This window comes from Pan troglodytes, chromosome X (genome assembly GCF_028858775.2).
Source record: "Pan troglodytes isolate AG18354 chromosome X, NHGRI_mPanTro3-v2.0_pri, whole genome shotgun sequence".
Lineage (NCBI taxonomy): Eukaryota > Metazoa > Chordata > Mammalia > Primates > Hominidae > Pan > Pan troglodytes.
In genome coordinates this window covers 45,795,248-45,814,091 of record NC_072421.2, presented here as the reverse complement: position 1 = coordinate 45,814,091, position 18,844 = coordinate 45,795,248, and the positions used below count along the sequence as shown (strand labels likewise).

At 38.5% G+C, this 18,844-nt stretch overlaps 1 pseudogene; it reads left to right on the top strand.

Annotated features, from left to right (window-relative positions):
• Positions 1-7,057: 7,057 nt before the first annotated feature.
• On the top strand, positions 7,058-7,604 carry LOC473579 (plasmolipin-like; annotated as a pseudogene).
• Positions 7,605-18,844: the final 11,240 nt, after the last annotated feature.

The window sequence follows — 18,844 nt, the reverse complement described above, 5'->3', positions numbered from 1 at the left end:
ATAAAAAACTGTTAGAACTAATAAACAAATACAGTAAAGCTGTAGGATATAACATCGAAAGTCAATAGCATTTCTATACTCCAACAGCACACTAGCTGAAAAAGAAATTAAGAAAGCAATCCCATTTATACTTGCTACAAAAATATAAAATATTTAGGAATAAATTTAAACAAGGAAGTGAAAGATCTGTACATTGAAAATTACTAAACTGAAATTGAAGAAGACATAAATAAATGAAAAGATATTCGATGCTCATGAATTAAAATAATTAATATTGTTAACATTTCCTTACCACCCAAAGCTATCTACAGAGTCAATGCAATCTATTAAAATTCCAATGTAATTTTTCACAAAAATAGAAAAACAATTCTAAAATTCATATATTACCACAAAAAAACACAAATAGTAAAGCTAATCTTGCACAGGAAAAAGCTAGAGGCATCCCACTGCCTGACTTCTAAGTATATTACAAAACAATAGTAATTAAAACAGCATGGTACTGGCATAAAAGTAGACACATCAATAAAGGGAACAGAATAAAAAGCCCAAAAGTGAACCCAGGCATTTACAGCAAATTGATTTTTCAACAAAAATGGCAAAAATACACAATGGCAGATGGACAGTCTCTTCAATGAAGGGTATTGGAAAAACTGGATATCTGCATGCAGAAGAATGAGATTGGACTCTTACCTCACACTATATGCAAAAATCAACAAAAAATGGATTAAAGACTTAAACATAGACCTGAAACTATAAAACTAGTAAGAGAAAGCAGTGTGGGGGGGGAGGAATTATATGATATTGGTCTGGACAATGATTTTTTGGATTTGACCCCCAAAGCTCAAACAACAAAAACAAAAATAGACAAATGGTATTACATCAAACCAAAAAGCTTCTGCACAGCAAAGGAAACAGTTAACAGACTGAGGAGACAACCTATGGAATGAGAGAATATATTTACAAGCCACTCATCTGATAAGACATTAATATCCAAAGTATATTTTTAAAAAGTTTAAAAAACTCAAACAACTCAATAGTAAGAAAACAAACAACCTGCTTAAAAGATGGGCAAAGGGTCCAAATATAAATTTCTCAAAAGAAGACATACAAATGGCCAACAGGTATTATGAAAAAAAAAATGCTCAACATCACTAGGCATTAGGGAAATGCAAATTAAAATCACAATGAAATATCATTTGACACTTGTCAGAATGGCTACCATTAAAAAGACAAAAGATGACAACTGTTGGAAAGATTGTGGAGAAAAGGGACTTCTAGTACACTGTTGGTGGGAATGTATATTAATACAGCCATTATGCAAAACAATGAAGTTTCCTCAAAAAACTAAAAAATGGAGTTACCATGTGAACCAACAATCCCACTTCTAGGTACATATGCAAAGGATTTGAAATCAGTATGTCAGAGAGATATCTGCACTCACGTGTTTATTACAACATTATTCACAATGGCCAAGTCATGAAATCAACCTAAGTGTTCATCAACTGATGAATGAAGAAAATGTGGTATATATAGACAATGGAATACTATTCAGCCTTAAAAAGAGGGAAATTAGGTCATTTGTGATGACATGGATGAACCTGAAGCACCTTATGCTAAGTTAAATAACCCAGTCACAGAAAAACAAATACTGCATATTCTCACTTATATGTGGAAGCTAAAAAAAAATTGAACACATAGAAGCAGATAGGAGAATTGTAATTTCCATAGGCTGGGGCATGGGGGCAAAGGTCCAAGGGGACAATGTTTTAGTTAGGCAGGAGGAAAAAATAAGTATTTTAGGTAATTGCTATTTTATTTAGCTTGATTCCATTAATCCACAATATGTACATATATCACAGCATCACTGTACCCCATAAATATGTATAATTATAATTCATCAATATCCAATAAAAATAGATAAGTATATAAATAAAAGAACATTCTTTATAGTTATCCTAAGAGTGAGAACTCACTGTCATTGGTTGAAGGCTGCTTCCAGAAGCATTAACTCTCTGGCATTTTATGCTTACTGTGTGTAAGGGCTGAGTATACCCTGTTAGCCAAAGGGGTAAGAAAACCCTCTGACAGTGTCACAGGTGTTCCCTGTAACAACTTTCAGCAGGTAGAGATGAATGTGGAGAAAATACAGATGGAGTACCAATAGCATCTGCTAGTCATTGTAACTGAAGAGATGCCAAGAGGCCACTCAGTCATCTCTCTGCTTTTTAAAATGGCTGTACCTAAAACCACCCCTATGGAGACAAGCAACTCTTATTTCATGCCAACTTACCTCACACATTCCTGATTGCGGTAAACAAGTGGTGAGATACAACTAGAATGTGAAATGTACAGTGAGCTCTGAAACCCTCCCAAAAGAGCTTGTGCTCCAAAACAAAAGCAATGGTTCCAAGTAGCAACACCTCTAATGCTTCATCAATCCTTACATTGTACAGGCCCTGGAAGATAAATGACAGGCTACAAAGTAACCTGAGAAGTAACGATAGGCCACAGCAGCCCTAAGGTACCTTGGGAAGTTGGGACAAATCACAATAGCCCCTAAATATTCTGGGAAGTAGTAATGGGCCACATTAGCACCCCCAACACACCCTGGGAGGGAGTACTGGATTACATCAGCCCCAAAGTACCCTGGGTGTTTGGGATGGCCCACATCAGACCCAAGATAAAAGGAATCTCTGATTTTCTAATCCAAAGGTGTATTTCACATACAAAGCACACTGGAAAATATAATCAGCAATAGGCACTCTCTGACAGGCAAGCATTTCTCCAGGCATCTAAATAGCAGCTGACCTCAAGTTATAACTGAACTAAGATTCCTAAACAAAACTAAGCTTTTCCCTAACTTAAATGGAATAAACATACGAAGACACTGGTAAAATGATTAACAGCTCCCCAAAGCAGAGTCTTATTTTGTTTACCTTCGTATTTCTAGTCCAGTCACTGGGATAATAAATAGGTATCAAATGAATGGATGAAAGCCTTAGTCTAATTTTTTAAGACAGAAACTACCAATAATTATTTCTTTGGCATAAAAGGTGTGGGAGTCTATTTTCAAATACATGCAGGAATCAATGAGTTAAGTAAAGTGAAACAGATTTCTTTACTTTACAAATTCTCAGAGCCTTTAATATGTTAAGCTATATTTTAAGTCACCAGGCCAGGGAGATGACACATGCATAATTCCCTGAACTTATTTAACCACTAAACTCATTTTTCCCCCATGAAGCATTTCAAAATCCCAAAGAATTTTGAGACTTTTTAACTCCAAAGACTGATTAAAAATTGCAAAGCATAAATAATAGCAAAATCGAATTGCTATGGGAGATTCCGGCGGTGGGGTGGGTGTAGGTAATATAAGAGAGGAGAAATGGGAGCATAATGATTTGGGATTCCACATTAACTGATTGTGGCTACTGGTAAAAATTAGACGTCTAAACACAAGACAAAGAGTACTGTAAGGGATCTGGTGTAGTTCCCACAATCATGACACGCCCTTGCTGACAAATTAATCTTCTCCATCTTTGGATTCCATAACCAGTATTACCCTTAGACCTGGGCAACTAGGCCCCTCACCTATGGAGAGGTCTACACTTATTTCATGCCATGTTACATCACACATTCCTGATCGTGGCAAACAAGTCAGACTCTAAAGTTTAGAAGGCCCTGCACTATATCTCCTCCAGTGTGCCCTTCACATGAGGCAAGAAATCCATAGGACCAAGGGCCACATCCACTCAAAGCCCACATCTCCCCTTCGAGGTCCAGCTCTGGATCTCAGGATCCTGAGATTCCCTGCCCAATGTTTCCAAGTCACTTCCAGTACCTATGCAGTTCTGTCTTTTGGGTCCATTATTCTGAGAGCAAACTGTGTGCTACGGAGTGACTGGTGGGTGAGGTGATAGGGGTGATGGAATTTAGTCACATGGTCTAGAATAGCCACCAAAGGCTCCTAGTGGTTCAGGATAGAGCCAGAGGTGGAAAGAAAAGGAGATAGGGGCTGCATGGCTTGGGGAGTGGGGCTCCACTGATCTTCTTGCCTCAAGCTCTGCAAATATTAAGGGCAGGCCTGCCCTTAGGAGTACAATCTTCCTGTTCAATGAGCACATGTGGGAAGTAAATGGCAATGCTGCAAAAACTGCTACTTATTCCAGTACAGTTACTTGTGACTTCCTCATCCTTTGCACAATTATGAATTGTCAGATAACAGTGGCATTTCCAAGATTTATCTCCAGCATCTCATTGCACTTCTGAACTTCATACTTTGCAAGTATGTACAATAGATGCACCCATGTTCATGGCTATTTTAATTATATGTAACATAACCAAGAAGAAATTTTCAAAGGCTTCTAAATAGTCAATCTGTCACAGCCATGCACTTGCATTAATTCACAAAAAAATCATTAAAAAATTAAGCAGACTGCCTCATCCAATAGGCTACATTGTGATAATAGGAAATGCCATGGGTCTACCCAATGGATGACCTTCTTCTAGCTCATATTCAATCTGAAAACTGAAAAATGATGGTGTTGAGAGGACATGAAGCCAGGAAGTATTGGCAGCATTGAGAAGCAGTAGACAGAGATTCCTCAGAAAGGGAGACAGCTACTAAGCCAGGCAAACAGAGAAGCCATTCCTAAGCAATACCTGGCTCAAATCGGCAAAGAACATTAGAGGAAATATCTTAATATAAGTCGGAGCTGGGAGCCTTAACTGCAGATTCAGTAACAGCAGCTCAGTGCTGGGTAAGGACTACAAAGAATGCAAAAAAGGATCAACAAATCCTAAATAGAGAGATTTGGACAGAATCTGAACAGAAGCAAGGTTTTCAGACATATCTGGCCAAGACAAACCACTTTTTGTTAAAAAAATATATAGACAGATTAATTTCAGAACTCTGCTGAATATCATTTAAACTTGATATGTGTAAGTTAACTGTAAAGTAAACTATATGTAATTCTTATTCCATGCCATGGGCTCAATTATTTTCAACAATTTGCTGTTTTTGTAGATTCCTCCACTAAAGACTTGCCCTAAGATGCCTTTAGCAATAAACTGTCGCATTCTGTGAACTTCAACTGACCATTTCAATAAGGAGGTTGAGCCCTGAATTTTCTGTCACCTGCAGTAGTGTTTGAAAAACTCATCCAATCATAAGACTCAACTGAATCATCTGTTAAACTGGTGGTTCTCAAATTGTAGTGAGCATCAAAGTCAACTAGAGGGCTTGTTCAAACAGATTCTTAGAGAATCTTACACAGTGGGAATTAGGAGATTCCAATAATTTGCATTTCTAGTAAGTTTCCAGGTGATGCTGATGCTGCTGGTCCATGGACCACCCTTTGAGAACCACTGTATTAAACACTCTGGATTCCCAGAATTCCACCTCCAATCCACAGAATCAGAATCACAGACTCAGGATCCTATTTTTAACAAACATTCATGATGATTTTTCCGGTCTAAATATACCACATCTTTTATACGCACTAAATTTCATGTTCTTTCTCTGTTTAGGAGTTCCTCAAACCATGATCAGAGTCCATTACCCTTATTCTACATAGTATTCTCAAACTCTTGATTATCTAATTCCCCAACTCAGAGCAGGTTCAAAGCTATCTACTATGTGGTGTGGAACTGGCTCTTTTTTGTTTGTTTGTTTGGTTGGTTGGTTTTTTATCTATAACATGAGATTTTTTGTTTGTTTGCAGAAAATGTTTTGCTCTCAGGTGAGGGGGTTTATAATAAGTGACTTATTTATTACAGATACAAATTCCAAACATAGTTTATTCTAAGCTTTTAAGTTCAACCTACAAATCGTATTATTCTATTTATAAATCTAGTAAAGTTTAATAATCACACAAATATTTTTTACTGATATTTGGTCCCATTTAATTAAGTACCCTTCTGCATTTTCAACTGCCCATAAGGGGATAGAATAATTCAATTTACTTTTTTTAGTTTATTTTTTTGAGATGGGATTTTGTTATGTTGCCCAGGCTGGTCTCAAACTCCCAGACTCAAGCAATCCTCCTACCTCAGCCTTCTTAATAGCTGGGATTACAGGCATAAACTCTCAATGTGCTTTTTAAGCCCCTTATATATCTGACTAACAAATAAAACCTCCCAAGCACTTAATCAATTCCTACGCACATAACAAATTAAAAGTACAGTGAATCTTAAAGTTTTCTTAAATGTCCAAGCATATTAATGGCCTTAAAATTATGGGCAAGCAGTCAGACAGGTTATGAGAAATTTATCCAGATATCATCTTAAAATTTGTAAGAATTGTGTTAAAAAGGATGGAAGATGGAAAATTGTGTCGTTTAAAGTATTTGAACCAAAACATGAAGACTTTCAAGAGTCTCAAGATATAAAAATTAAAACTTCCATTCTGGTAAAGGAACCAAGAACCTACATTGGGTAAAGGACGCCCTCTTCACTAAATAGTATTGGAAAAATTGGATATCCACATACAGAAGAATGAAACTCAATCCCCATCTCTCACCATACACAAAAATCAACTCAAGAGAAATTAAAGGCTTAAATATAAGACTGAAACTTTAAAAAATACTAGAAGAAAACAGGGAAAATACTTTAGGACATAGATCTAGGCAAAGATTTCACAGTTAAGACCTCAAAAGCACAGACAACAAAAATAATAACAGAAAAATGTAACTATATTAAACTAAAAAGCTTCTGCACAGCAAAGGAAACAACAGAATGAAGAGACAACCTGTTAATGGGAGAAAATATTTGCGAACTATTCATCTGACAAGGGACTAATATCCAGAATATACAAGGAACTCAAACAACAGTTTACACACACACACACACACACACACACACACACACACAATCCCATTAAAAAGTGGGCAAAGAACATAAATAGACATTTCTCAAAAGAAGACATACGGCCTCCTGCAGTGCTCGGGGCCGCAGCGGGATAGGGAGCCTCGGGGAAGAGCGGCGCGGGAGCTGGCACCTACCACTGGAGGGGCGGCGACGACGGCCCGAGCGACCTAGGGAGGCGAGCGGATCCGCCATGGCCGAGTTCCCGTCAAAAGTGAGCACGCGGACCAGCAGTCCCGCGCAGGACGCTGGAGCCTTGGTGTAGGCGCTGCGCACGGACCTGGGCTTCGTGCGCTCCCGCCTCGGGCGTTCATGCTGCTGCAGCTGGTGCTGGAGCTGCTGGTGTGGGCCCTGATTGCGGACACCCCGTACCACCTGTACCCGGCCTATGGCTGGGTGATGTTCGTATCTGTCTTCCTCTGGCTGGTGACAATCGTCTTCTTCACCCTCTACCTGTTTCAGCTGCACATGAAGTTGTACATGGTGCCCTGGCCACTAGTGCTAATGATGTTTAACGTCAGTGCCACCCTTCTTTACGTCACCGCCTTCATCGCCTGCTCTGCGGCAGTTGACCTGACGTCCCTGAAGGGCACGCAGCCGTATAACCAGCGTGCGGCTACCTCGTTCTTTGCGTGTTTGGTGATGATCGCCTACGGAGTGAGCGCCTTCTTCAGCTACCATGCCTGGCGAGGAGTAGGCAGCAATGCGCCACCAGTCAGATGGCTGGCGGCTATGCCTAAACCACCTGTGCCACGGCTCCCCCTGGGGCTGAAGCCGCCGCTGGGTAGCAGAGCAGGGTCACCCCGCAAGCCCAAAGCTGGGGAACCTTGAGCAGACTCAGCCCTGCAGGGACTACACTTGGTCCTCTCTGCCCACCAGACACAAGCTCTCACAGCGCTAAGGAAGCAGGCCCAGGCTGGCAGGCATCTGGGCTTGCAGGAGGCCAACCGCTGAGACCTCCTCCCCATCTCCCTTATTCAGTGGAAGTTGACGGGGATCTGAGGCTGTGTCTCTGCCTTCTCTTTAGAGGACTTCAGCGTCCAAGGCTGGGGCCCACCCTTCACACCAGCACTAAATGCATTAACAAGGACTTCAGACCTGCAGCCCCAAACCCACTCTAGTATAAGCCTAACAAACAACATGTAGCACCTTCGTCTTTGTTCCAGAAGAGCTGAGCAAGCTCATGAAACCATTCTCCTTCCTTAAGACACAATTCCGACCCAACCCTCCCTGGAGCCAACCTGTAAAAAGCGGGTTATGATTGTTGACAGCATGGTCTTCCATCCCTGCATTTCAGACATACCAGTTATTGAAAGCAAATCCGTTTTAAGTGACTTCTCAATGCTGAAAAGCCTGTCCAGGTTTCCTTCCCTTTCCCAAGCCTCTCTTGTAATACTCCCTTTGGGCAAAGCTAACATCACTGTCGACTGCCTCCCTGACGCTGCTGACTTGGCACAGGAGGCGCAAAGGAGGGAGGGAAGCAAGGCCTTGTCTGGCCAGTTGTCATGTGGTTGGTGGTGACTTCGTTTTTGTTTGTTTTTTAATAAAAATAAAGATGAGAGAAATTAAAAAAAGAAGACATACAAATGGCCAAGCCATATATGAAAAAATGCTCAACATCACTAATCAGCAGGAAAGTGCAAATCAAAACTACAGTGAGATATCACCTTACTCCAGCTATAATGGCTATTACTAAAAAGACAAAAAAAAAACATGCTGGTGAGGATGCGGAGAAAAGGGGAATTCTTATACATTATGCAGGAACGTAAATTAGTACAGTCACTGTGGAAAACAGTATGGAGATTTCTCAAAAAACTTAAAATAGAACTACCATATGATCCAGCAATCCCACTCCTGGGTATTTATCCAAAGGGAAAAAGATCAGTATATCAAAGGGATATCTGCACCCCAGTGTTTATTGCAGCACTATTCACAATAACAAAGATATGGAATCAACTTAAGTATCCATCAACAACCAAATGGATAAAGAAAATGTGGAATACTATACAGCCATAAGAAAGAATGAAATCATGTTATTCTCAGCAACATGAATGGAACTGGAGGTCACTACGTTAAGTGAAATAAGCCAGGCACAGAAAGACCAATGTTCTCACTCATATGTGGGAGCTAAAAAAGTTGATCTCATGGAGACAGAGAGTAGAATGATAGATACCAGAAGCTGGGAAAGGTGGTGTGGGGATAGGAGGGATGAAGAGAGGCTGGTTAATGGGTACAAATGTACAGTTAAATAGAAGGAATAAGTTCCAATGTTTGATAGCAAAGTAGGGTTACTATACTTAGCAACAATGTATCATGTATTTCAAAATAGCTAAAAGACTTGAAATATTACCAGCACATAGAAATGATAAATATTTGAGGTGATAGATACCCCAAATACTGACTTGATCATTACACATTCTATGTATGTAACAAAATATCACATGTGCCCCATAAATGTGTACACAAAAATTTAGAAAACAACTTTTGTCCCAGGAAGGAGCAGCCTGAAGTTGCAGGATTCCATGAGTAGATAGAAGAATTTGGTAATAATTAGGCTGATTTGGTAATTAGACACAAATCGGGGACATGGTCTACATGGTCATCCCATCCTTAAGTTATGTAGTACAAGACATTATGAGTGTAAAAAGAGAGCTGGCTTGGCAGTCAAGATCAAGAGAAAAATTGCCATGTCTGTCTGAAGGTCTAGACTTCACATCCCAGCTGATATCTCTGGACACCATGTAGTATCAGCAGTCAAAACTTATTTGGGATGAGGTAATGGGGTGATTCAAAAACCTCCAAATCTCAGTGGCTTAGCACAATATGAATTTATTTCTCTCTCATAAGAAGTCCAATGCAGATTTTCCTGGCCTGTGGTTTTCCTCTAAGCAAAGACTTGGAGATCCAAGCTCATTTAGTCTTTTGGGGCTGTCATCATCAACACATGGCCTCTGAGGTTGCTATGGAATGAGAAGAGACAGAGGCTAGACAAAGCACACCAGCTTTTAATTACCAGATTTTATTTTTTTACTGTTTTACTAATATTATTTTTATTTAATATTTTATAACTATTATATTTATGGGATACAATATGATGGTTTGATATATGTATATAATGTGGAATGATTAAATCAAGCTAATATATCCATCATTTCACTTATTTAACATTTTTTATGGTGATACATTTGACATTTATTCTCAGTTATTTTGAAACATACATCATTATTGACTATAGTCACCCTGCTGTGCAATAGATATCAAAACTTATTCCTCCTGTCTAACTGAAACATTGTATCCTTTGACCCTCAACTGCCCATTCTCTCTGTCCCCCTTCCTCAGCCTCTGGTAATCATCATTCTATCATCTACTTCTATGAATTTAACTATTTTTAGATTCCACACATGAATGAGATAATGCAGTATTTATCTTTCTAGACACCTAGGTTGATTCTATAACTTGGTTATTATGAATAATGCTGAAATGAACATGAAAGTGCAGATATCCCTTTGACATATTGATTTCAATTCCTTTGAATACATTCTCAGAAGTGGAATTGCTGGATCATATGGTAGTTGTGTTTTAAGTTTTTTGAGGAACCTCCACGTCATTTTCTATAACTGCTGTATTAATCTACATTCCCACCAAGACTGTGTTAGGGTTCCCTTAACTCCACATTGTTGTCAACACTTATCTTTCATCTTTTTGATAAAAGCCATTATAAAAGGTGTGAGATGATATCTTATTGTGGTATTAATTTGAAAATGATTAGTGACATTGAACATTTTTTCATGAACCCGTTGGTCATTTATATGTCTTCTTTTGATAAATGTATATTCAGGTCCATGCCCATTTAAAAAATTGGTTACTTGTTTTCTTGCTATTGAGTTGTTATATACTTTGTTTGTTTTGTTTTTAATTTTAATGTTTAATTTTTGCGGGTACATAGTAGTTGTATATATTTATGGGTTACATGAGATATTTTAATACAGGCATGCAATGTGTAATAATCACATCAGGGTAAATGGAGTATCCATCACCTCAAGCATTTATCCTTTGTGTTACAAACAATCCAATTATACTCTTTTAGTTATTTTAAGATGTATAATTAAATTATTTTTGACTATAGTCACTCTGTTGAGCTAGCAAATACTAGGTCTTGTTCATTCTTTCTGTTTTTGTACCCATTAACTCTCCCCAATCCCTGTCCCTCAAACCCACAACCCTTGCTAACATCTGGTAACCATGTTTCTACTCTGTATCTCCATGAATTCAATTGTTTTAATTTTTAGCTAGCAAAAATAAGTAAGAACAGGTGAAGTTTGTCTTTCTGTGCCTGGCTTATTTTCACTTTACATAATGACCTCCAGTTTCATCCACGTTGTTGCAAATGACAGGATCTCGTTCTTTTTATGGATGAGTAGTATTCTGTTGTGTATGTGTACCAAATTTTCTGTACCCATTCATCTATTGATGGATGCTTAGATTGCTTCCAACTCTTGGTTATTGTGAATAGTGCTGCAATAAACATGGGAGTGCGGACATCTCTTCGATATACTGATTTCCTTTCTTTCGGGTATATACCTAGGATTGGGATTGTATGGTATCTCTATTTTTAGATTTTTGAGGAACTTCCAAACAGGTTTCCATGCTAGTTATACTAATTAACATTCCCACTAACAATATATGAGGGTTCTCTTTTCTCCACATCCTCGCCAGCATTCGTTATTGCCTAACTTTTGGATTAAGGCCATTTTAACTGAGGTGAGATGATACTTCATAGTAGTTTTTGATATACAATTCTGTGATGTTCAATAATGTCGAGCACCTTTTCATATACCTGTTTGCCATTTCTATGTCTTCTTTTGAAAAACATCTATTCAGATCTGTTCCCCATTGTTAAATTGTATTATTAGCTTTTTCCTATAAAGTTGTTTGAGCTCCTTATGTATTCTGGTTATTAATCTCTTCTCAGATGGGTAGTTTGAAAATATTTTGTCTCATTCTGTGCGTTGTCCCTCCACCCACAAATAACTACCCTTCACATTTTGAAGGATGATTGTTTAGCTTTTTTATGCATAGACACACTTTAGTTTTAAATTTTTAGCTGCAAATTGTGTGTTATGATTGGCAGATTAAAAAGCTAGAATACCAATCTATTTCAGGAAATGAGGCTCCAGCTTTCGGTTTCACGCAAGAGGTGCTGACTGCCGCTTTTGGGATTCAAACTGCAGCTCAGCTCTGCATCCATTCAACTCTGTGATGTGGGTGCTCATCTGGCAGGATGATCTGGGACTCATACACAAGGGCGAATATGTAAGACTCCATATGGAAAGGAAAGTCACCAAAACTGCTTCAACTTGAGCTTTCCCTATGTGAAGGTGATGCAACTGTACACAACCTAAAGATTCAAATGTCCCCACACAGCCCAAGACCTGAAAAGATGACCCCTTCAGATTCAAGAAACCTTTCATTGCTCTATTGAATGGGAGTCCCCATAACTCTGGCATGCCCTTAATTCTGCCTCCATCAAATAGACAGACTTAGTTTGCTTAAAGAGAAAATGAACACAGAACCGAAATTCCAACCACAGAAATAATAACAGCCAACGTTAACTAAGAGCTTACTATAAGTAGTCTACTAAGTGTTTTTTGTTTATAATTAACATTTCTCAAAAACTCAATGAGTAGCTATGATTCTTATCCCTATCTTACAAATGAGAAAACATGTTTAGAAAGGTCTGTGACTTGCTCAGGGTCTTGCTAGTAAGTGAAGAATAAAGAACCCTATGCCTTCTCTCTTAATACCTGCATTAAACTGCCACTCACATTTGCTTGTAGCAATTATAACTCACATCATTTTTTACAACAAGAACATATAAAATACAACAACAATTATACATAACAACCATAAAAGGTAATGTTGTATCTTTTAAAACCAAATCACATGCAGAAAGTACTAGAAGTTATACAAATGAAAAAAAAATTGTGAAATACGATTCGGAAAGTTTCTAAGAACTCAAAGGGAAAATTCAAATATTTGATTCAAATCTGCTGAGGTGAGGTTTTTGCTTCCTTGAGTTGCCCATTGAGAAAACGGCATAATTCTTATTTTGGCAAGGCTTATGGGTTAAGGGACTGGTAATGTAACAAATTCTTACTGAGAGCCTCTTGCATGCCAGGAAGTTTACATGCACTCACTCTATATTTGCAGACTTTATAAATATGAGACAAAGTATTATTGTTTCAGTTTTACAGAAGAAGTCACTGAGGCTCAGAGAGGCTGATCTTGGATCTGGCACCAGTATAGAAAAGAAGGCAGGCTTCAGACCACTTCTGTTTACTTCCAAAGTCTATAGAAGCTGTGCTCTACTCCCTTGGCCAAGGAAAGCAATTTTGAGGGTCATGACCTAGAAGCATTGGTGATGCCTATGTCTGTAGTTTTTTTTTTCCTCCATGAGAAAAAGCTTCATTTATGGATGTATTTGCCATCAACTTCCTACCCTTTCTCCTATATTTCAAGGGTTTTCACAGTCTTCTTCTTGTCCTCTCTCATTTTGTGTATTCCATATATCCATATTCTTTTTCTGAAGTATAAACCATACATCAGCTCTCTCTGAGATAAGGACCTCTGCTTTATTGTTAAATGTGGAAGCATGATATAAAAGCAAAGCAGAGAATCTCAGTAATCAAGATTTGGGAAATTGTGGAGGGAAGGATATTCAGTGTTTCCTGATGAGTACTTTAAGGCTGAGACAGGCTTTAAGAAAAGACATATAGACTCAAAGTATCAACTCAAAGACCACTTATTTATTACAAAGTGAAAGAGGAACTTTTACAATGGAAAGATCCAGAAAGTACCACCTTATCCAATGATCAAACCTTGGCCCTACCCATGATGGGGGAAACTGACATAAATTGCTTCCCAAGTGGAAGAAGCACTGATGTCACATATGTGGAAATCTTGCCCAGAATATTTTATCTAAATCAAATTAAGCAGAAACAATCATACAAATCTAGATTGTAGGACATTCTATAAGACAATTGTCCTGTAATATTTTAAAAAATTAATATTGGAGAAGAACTCTTCTATATTAAAGGAAGATAAAGAGACATGACAACTATATGCAATGTGAGATTCTTAATTGGACCCTCCATCCAAAAAATAGCTATGCAAATATTAAATAAAGGTCATTATCTAAAATAGAAATTTGAACGTTGTGTTAGTACATTTTGTGTTGCTATAAAGGAACACCTAAGGCTAGGTGATTTATAAGGAAAAAAGATTTATTTGGCTTATGACGCTGGATAGCTGGAAAGCTCAAGATTGAGCATCTGCATCTGGTGAGGGTCTCATACTGCTTCCACTCATGGAGGAAGTTGAAGGGAAGCCAACGTGTGCCAAGATCACATGCCAAGAAAGGAAGCAGGAGACAGAGCAAGATGATGGCGTTGAAGGCTTTACCAATTATACCCCTGCAAAGACACCAATTTAACAACTATGTACATGATAAAAACACCTTCATAAGAATGAAAAATCAGGAGAGCACTCATTGTACCTTGTTTTAACTTCATAGCAACGAAAGAGGCGCTGAAAAGATCACAAAAAGAGTGTGGAATCACCACCAACACCCCTTCCCCATTCCTGAGCAGTGGTGGCATAGAGAAGAGAGTGATTCCATGTGCTGGGGAGAGGGAGAGTGCAGCAATTGTGTGGCAATGAGCTCAGTGCTGTTCTGTTATTGCAGGAAGTAAAACCAGCACAAACTCAGCTGACACCTGTCCATGGAGAGAGCATTTAAACCAGTCCTAGCCAGAGGAAAATCACTGATGCCAGCTGTCAGAACTTGAGGTCCTACAGGTCTTGCCACCATGGGCTAAAGTGCTCTGGGGACCTAAACTTGAAAAGCTGTCTAGGCCACAGGGACTGCAAATCTTAGATGAGTCCTAGTACTGAACTGGGCCCAGAGCCAGTGGACTGAGGGGGCATGTGACCTCCTAAGACACAAATTGGAGCAGCTAAAGGAGTGCTGGCCTCAACCCTCCCCTAACCCCAGGCTTCAAAGCTTGTGACTCCAAAAGAGACCCCTTCCTTCTGTGTGAGGATAGGAGAGGGAAGAGTTGGGAGGCCTTTGTCTTGCACCTTGAATACCAGTTCAGCCACAATAGATAGGGCACCAATTGAGATCCATGTCATCTTTCTAGGCCCTAGTTCCTGGATGACACATCTAGACACATCCTTTGCCTTAAGGGAACCCACTAACTTGAAGGGAAGGACTCAGTCTTGAAGAATTCACCACCTGCTAACTGAAGAGCCCTTGGACCCTGAATAATCAGCAGCGATACCCAGGTAGTACAACATGGGCCTTGAGTGACACTCTGAGACTTGCTGGCATTAGGTGAAACTCAGCATATTCCCAGTTCTGGTGGCTATGGGGTAAGACTCCCTCTGCTTGAGAAAAGAGGAGGGAAAGATAAAGGGGACATTGTCTTGCACCTTAAGTACCAACTCAGCCACAGTGGGTAGACCATCAAGCAGGTACTTGGGGTCTCTGATTCTAGGACTTGGCTCTTGGATGGCATTTCTGAACCTGACCTGGGCCTGAGGGGAGCCCAATGCACTGAAGGGTGATTCCTAGGCCAGGCAGTATTCATCATGAGCTGGCTGAAGAGCCCTTGAGCCTTAAGAGAACATTAAACGTAGTCTGGCAGTACTCTCCACAGGCCTGTGGTGGCATTGGCTGATGGGTGCAGCTCCTCTGCCTTTGGAAATGGGAAGGAAGAGTGGGAAAGACTGCATCTTGTAGTTTAAGCGTCAGCTCAGCTGCCGTACAATAGAACACCAGATAGACGTTTTAGGTTTTTGACTCTAGTCCCTGGTTACCAGATGGCACCTCTGGACCCATCCAGGATCTGATGAAACTTGCTTCCCTGAAAGGAAAAACACATGCCTGGCTGGCTTTAACACCTGCTAATTATAGAGCCCCAAGGCCTTGAGAAAACATAGGCAGTAGCCAGGGAGTGGTTACAGTGGGCCATGGGCGAGACCCAGTGCTATGCTGGCATCAGGTCTGACCCAGCACAGTACTAGTGATGGCGGCCACAAGTTTACCTGTGTCACTCCACCCCAGCTCCCAGTGGCTCAGAACAGAGAAACAGAATCCATTTGTTTCATTTGGGAAAAAGTAAAGGAAGAGAACAAGAGTCTTTGCCTGGTAATTCAGAGAATTGTTTTGAAATATTTTCAAGACTATCAAGGCAGTACCTCTACAAGTCTGCAAGAACCACAATGTTATTGGGCTTGGGGTGTGCCCTAAAGCAGGTAAGGCTTAGATCACAACACTGAAGTCCTTTAGAATATCTAGAAAGCTTTCCCAGGAATAATGGGGACAAAGAAGCCCAGATGGCAAAGACTACAATAAATACCTAACTCTTCAATGCAAAGACACAGATAAACATCTACAAATATCAAGACTATCCAGGAAAACATGACCTCAATAAATGAACTAAATAAGGTACCAGGGACCAATCCTGGAGAAACAGAGATATGTGGCATTTGAGACAGAGAATTTAAAATAGCTATTTTGAGGAAACTAAAAAAAAAAAAAAAAATCAAGAAATCACACAGAAGGAATTCAGAATTCTGTTAGATAAATTCAACAAAGAGATCAAAACAAAAAGTATCAAGTAGAAATTATGGGGCTGAAAAATGCAATTGACAGAAAGGAGATGCATTGGAGTCTTTTAATAGCAAAATTGACCAAGTAGAAGAAAGAATTAGTGAGCTTGAAGACAAGCTATTTGAAAATACAGAGAAGGAAGAGAAAAAAGAAGAAAAAAGAATGAAGTATGCCTATAAGATCTAGAAAACAGCCTCAAAAGAACAAATCTAAGAGTTATTTGCCTTAAAGAGGAGGTAGAGAAAGAGATAAGTGTAGAAAGTTTATTCAAAGGGATAATAACAGAATGTCAGAAATCTAGAGAAAGATATCAATATCCAAGTAAAAGAAGGTTATAGAATACCAAGCATATTTAACCCAAACAAGACTACTTCCAGGAATTTAATAATCAAACTGTCAAAAGTCAAGCATAAAGGAAGGATCCTCAAAGGAGGAAGAGAAAAGAAATAAATCACATACAATGGAGCTCCAATACATCTGGCAGCAGGCTTTTCAGTGGAAACCTTACAGGGCAGGAGAGAGTAGCAAGACACATTTAAAGTGCTGCAGGGGGAAAAAAATTATCCTACAATTGTCCTACAATTGTATGTCCCGCAAAAATATCCTTCAAACATGAAGGAGAAATTAAAACTTTCCCAGACAAGAAAAAAAAATAGCTGAAGGATTTTAACACACCCAGTCCTGCAAGAAATGCTAAAAGGAGTACTTCAGTCAGGCAGATAAGAACGTTAATGAGCAATAAGAAATTATCTGAAGGTACAGAGTTCACTGGTAATAGTAAGTGCATGGAAAAACATAGAATATTATAATACTGTAACTGTCATGTGTAAACTATTCTTAAATAGAAAGACTAAATGATGACCCAACCAAACATATGACTGTAACAACTTTTCAAGACATAAACAGTACAACAAGATATAAATAGAAACAACAAAAAGTTAAAAAAAATCAGGGGGACAAAGCTAAGGTATAGAGTTTATATTAGTTTTCTTTTTCCTTTCTCATCTGTTGGTTTATGGAGACAGTGTTAAGCTGTTAAAACAATGGGTTATAAAATAGTATTTGCAAGCCTCATGTTAACCTCAAACCAAAAAACATACAGCAGGCACACAAAAAATAAAAAGGAAGAAACTAAATTAATCACCAGAGAAAATCACCTTCACTAAAAGTAAGGCAGAAAGAAACAAAAGAGGAAGAAAAAGATTGCAAAGCAACCACAAAACAAATAACAAAATGGCAGGAATAAGTCTTTACTTATCAATTATAACAATGAATGTAAATGGACTAAACTCTCCAATCAAAAGACATACTGTGGGTGAATGGGTGAAAAAAAAGGTATCCAGTGATCTGATCAGTTGCCTAAAAGGAACACTTATAAAGATACACAAAGACTGAAAATAAAGAGATGGTAAAAGATATGTCACGCCAATGAAAATCGAAACAGAGCATGAATACCTATACTTACATCAGACAAAATAGATTTCAAGGCAAAAACTGTAAGAAGAGGTAAAAAAGGTGATATGATGATAAAGGTGTCAATTCAGCAAAAAGATATAACAATTGTAAATATATATGCATCCAGACCTGGAGCACCCAGATATATAAAGCACATATTATTAGAGTGAAAAAGACAGATAGATACCAATATTATAACAGCTGGAGACCTCAACACCGGACTTTTTGAATTGGGCAGATCTTCCAGAGAGAAAATCAACAAATAAATATTAGATGTAATCTGCACTATAGGCCAAATGAGTCTAATAGATATTTACAGACCATTTCATCCAACGGCTGCAGAATACATATTCTTTTCCTCATTCTTAAGGACATATCTATGTTAGCTCACAAAACAAGTCTTAACACATTCAACAAAATTGAAATAATATCAAGCATCTTCTCTGACTACAATGGAATAAAACTAGAACTCAGTAACAAGAGGAATTTTGCAAATTATACAAACACATGGAAATTAAGCAATATGCTCCTGAATGACAAGTGGGTCAATGAAGAAATTAAGAAGAAAACTGAAAAATTTCTTGAAGGAAATTATAAAGGAAACACAACATACCCTATGGGACACAGGCAAAAGCAATACTATCAAGGAAGCCTATTGCTATAACTGTCTCCATCAAAAAAGGAGAAAAACATCAAATAAACAACCTAATAATGCATCTTAATGAACTAGATAAGCAATAGTAAACTAAATCCAACATTAATAGAAGAAAATAAGTAATAAAGATTGGAGCAGAAATAAGTAAAATTGAACTGAAGAAAACAACATAAAAAATCAATGAAACAAAAAAT